The 3,693-nt window shown below is 42.7% G+C and overlaps 1 non-coding gene across 1 annotated transcript; it reads right to left on the bottom strand.

Moving 5' to 3' along the window:
• Positions 1-2,479: 2,479 nt before the first annotated feature.
• On the bottom strand, positions 2,480-2,586 carry LOC141603848 (small nucleolar RNA R71). Its single transcript, XR_012525694.1, has one exon. It is a non-coding gene; the product is annotated as a small nucleolar RNA R71 (small nucleolar RNA).
• Between the last annotated feature and the right edge of the window lie 1,107 nt (positions 2,587-3,693).

The following is a 3,693-nucleotide window of genomic DNA, read 5'->3' as shown; positions in this document are numbered from 1 at the left end:
TAACTCAGATGCCCTTCATAACATATGCTCCCATCCACACAATTATCACCACCCAGTGAACGTAACCATATCATCAGTACCCAACTACTAGCAAACACCTCCTATATCCACATCTTATACTCCCTGACATCCATACATACCAATCAGGCCTCCAAAAAATCAACCTTTTAGAACGACTGACTTCCCTATTTAACATCATCCTTAACCACTAGTGACAACACTACGGCAACACTGATGCGTGTCTTTTATATGATGTTTTACATCCCATTTTACACGCATTTCAGAGCTCATTTGTTAGTTTATGCTACATTTTCCCCCATTTCCGTCTACTTTCGTGTTTTTGTGCTTTATTGCAGAAATGTGAAGAATTCGACAGAAATCAAGCTAAATCCATCCCCGAGTATCCTGCATTGCATATGACGTGAAGTATTCACCCGAGGAACGAGCTTGGTGCGCATTCAAGGCCCAAAAGACAAGTCCACGAGATTAAAGAAGCGGATCACCAGCTAAAGCAGTCGATCGACCACTACCTTAAGTCGATCGACCAACTCACGGATCCGAAGCTATCAGTACACTTTGAAGAGCGATCGATCGACCGCCATGCTTAGTCGATCGACCAAGCCGCTATCCCATTTAGAATTAAAAGATCGAGGAACTTGAAGCCCATTATGTTTAGGTTTTGATAATAAGTGTTACGTATGTTTGCTATATAACGTAACCTAGAACATCAGATACATCTATCTAGTTTTTATTCAGAAATTCATCAGTTTTACATTGAGTTTTCATTAGCTTTATAATTAGGGTTCGGGATATTATTTTCGCATTGGATTTTCATTCGTACTTCTAATCATTCCGTTATCGTTCTTCTGCAATTTTTGGTATTCCTTCCATTCTACTTTCAGTTCATCTTTATTCGTTATTAGTATAGAATTGCTAGTTAGGTTCCCGAAACCGTTTTATCGCTTTATGTTAATTGTTTGTTCTACTACTTTAAGCATGAATTCTTCTGTTTATTTTGTTAGTTTTATTGTTGTTATCACCCTTAGCATGAGTAGCTAAATTAATTGTGCTAGGATGTAGGGGAATTATAGCGTAGGCGGCGTAGTATTAATTTGAACTGAAATCGCGTGTCAGTCGATCGACTGCCATACCTGGTCGATCGACTGACCACGTGAGGTTACCTTTCGTTTTAATTGATTTTGATGTTGTATTTAACGAATCGAATGCATGCGACCAGTTAGATGCTTAATTTATGACTGACCCATTAGATCGAAAGATAGGGAAAGTTGTTAGATCACCAATTGAAATGACTAAACTCATATTTGAGATCGAAAGATAGGTAAAGTTTAGATTATTAGTCACTTTTCAGGATGAGAGTCAGTATTAGTGATATTAGGGACTTATAGCGAGATCGAAAGATGCTATCTGTTAAGAGTGGACCGAGAGGACCTCTTGTTTCCCGACTCACATGTGTTCGATTTGGACCTGTTTAGTATGCTGCCGCTGAAACTATAATGAACCGACCATCCTAGTACCTCTTTTTATACTTGATTTTATATATTTCATTAGTTTGCTTTTCTTTTATTGTTATTAGCTATAGACCAAACCAAATCAAACCCCCACCTTTTGTTACCTTAGACCGAATTTAAACAACTAGAAATTACGTCTGCCTCTCTGTGGTTCGACCCGACTGCCGCTAGCTATAGTTGTAGTTGGAGATTATAAATATTATTTTTGACACCTCACGACGGGTATCAAATTTTGGCGCCGTTGCCGGGGAGGCAATTGTTCTAATTTTTAGTTGTTTCTATTTAATCTTTCTTTAGTTTAAGGGACTTCCGTTCCTTAAACTTTTCTTATATTCTTTTTGTAGTTTCCTCTTATGCGCAGGTCATAGGGTGGTGAACTAGTACCATTAAATCCTGAGATCGAGAAATCCTTGCGCGAGTTGAGACGATCACAAAGGGTATTACCGACAGAGGAAGAGCTGAGTACTCTGTCAAGCTACCACGAGAACGCTCTGTTCGAAGGAGATCCACCTACATCTCCTGCTTCAATTTCTTCAGCTGAGACGGTTACTTCTCCGGAAATCCCAGTCATGGCTGAAGAAGCAACCATTGCTAGTCACTCAGAGCCTACAGTTGCGAATCTCTACAAAGAATTCGAACTACCTGGGGAGGCGAGAAAATTCGAGCCAAAGCCTTCCTATATTAACCTGGTTGAGAGAAACCAGTTCGGGGGAGCTGCAAATGAAGATGCAGCCAAGCACATGGAGATTTTTATTGATGATTGCTCCTCTATACCCCCGCCGGCGGGTGTGACCCAAGATCAGATCAAGGAGACCATGTTCATTTTCTCCCTTCGTGATGCTGCAAGGGAGTGGTATAGAGATCTGGACCGAGCCGCTCATGGGATCACCGACTGGAATTCCTTAGCCCTGGCATTCTATAAAAAGTACTTCTCTGCCTCAAAGACGAATACCATTAGAGCTCAGATCACGAGCTTTAAACAAGGGCCTGATGAGAACTTTCATGAAGCATGAGTCCGTTTCAAGAAACTGGTGCGAACCATACCGCACCATGGGTTCGAAAAATGGAGTCTTTGCAACCAGTTCTATAATGGGTTGTATGACGATCAGAGGGCTATTTTGGATGCTGCAGCCAATGGCCGATTTGCTGAGAACATGGGAGAGACTAAGGGGTAGAAAATCATCGATGATTTGGCCACTCATAAGGGTGAATATGGGAATTCGAGAGGAAACCAGAGGAGAGCTGCTGAATCTTCCTCTGTTGCTGCACTAGAAGCTCTCACTGCAAGGTTTGACAAATATGAGTTGGGAGGAGCTTCTAAAGGAGGGATGTACCATGTTAACGCTGTTTCAGATGGTCCTTTCGTCTGTACAAGATGTGGAGCTGAGGGGCATGTCTCAGAAAATTGTTCTGTTCCCTTTGAGTCTTGTGCTGCCTTTCAACACTATAGGCAGACAAACACGTACTATGAGCCGAATGTCCACCCCGACTTGAGGTGGAGTAGCCAGAATGTTCTGAATCCGACTCAACATCCACAACAAAGAAGCAAGAAGAAGCTTATGTGCCCCCTCATCATAAGCAACAACAATACCAAAACCTCCTTATGTGCCGCAAAGAAAGAACAACAATCCCATGGTTCTGATTTTGCTTTGAGTTTAAGAGCTTCTTCTTTGAAGGAGTCCCAAGCTAGAGAGGCCGGGATGAAGCTACTAGAGAGCCAAATTGCTCAATTGGCTAGTAAGAGTACCACTCGAGCTCCCGGACACTTACCCACTCAAACTGACCAGAAAGAGACCCTGAATGCCTTTACTTTGAGGAGTGGGTCTACCCTAGAGGGGCCTGCTATGGTCGAGGATGCCCCTGAAAAGAATGAGGCGAAACCGAGTCAAAGGAAAGCTTTAACGAAAAATGACAAGAACAAGGCGTCTACCAGGTATATCAGTCGATCGACTGATATACCCGGTCGATCGACTGATATGCGGGTTACAGGAGCTTCTGGAACTGTACATCTCAGTCGATCGACTGAGCAAGGTGGTCGATCGACTAAGACCCCTGCTGATATTGAGAAATTTCGTCCTTCAATGCCCGATAATTTAAGAGACCATTTGTTCCGGGGTTCGACAACTCCGAAAGTATTGGGGCAGGACCCGAGTGCTGATGGGTC

The sequence above is a fragment of the Silene latifolia genome, chromosome 9 (assembly GCF_048544455.1).
Source record: "Silene latifolia isolate original U9 population chromosome 9, ASM4854445v1, whole genome shotgun sequence".
NCBI lineage: Eukaryota > Viridiplantae > Streptophyta > Magnoliopsida > Caryophyllales > Caryophyllaceae > Silene > Silene latifolia.
The sequence above is the reverse complement of the archived record's forward strand: the minus strand, read 5'-3'. Positions and strand labels throughout refer to the sequence as shown.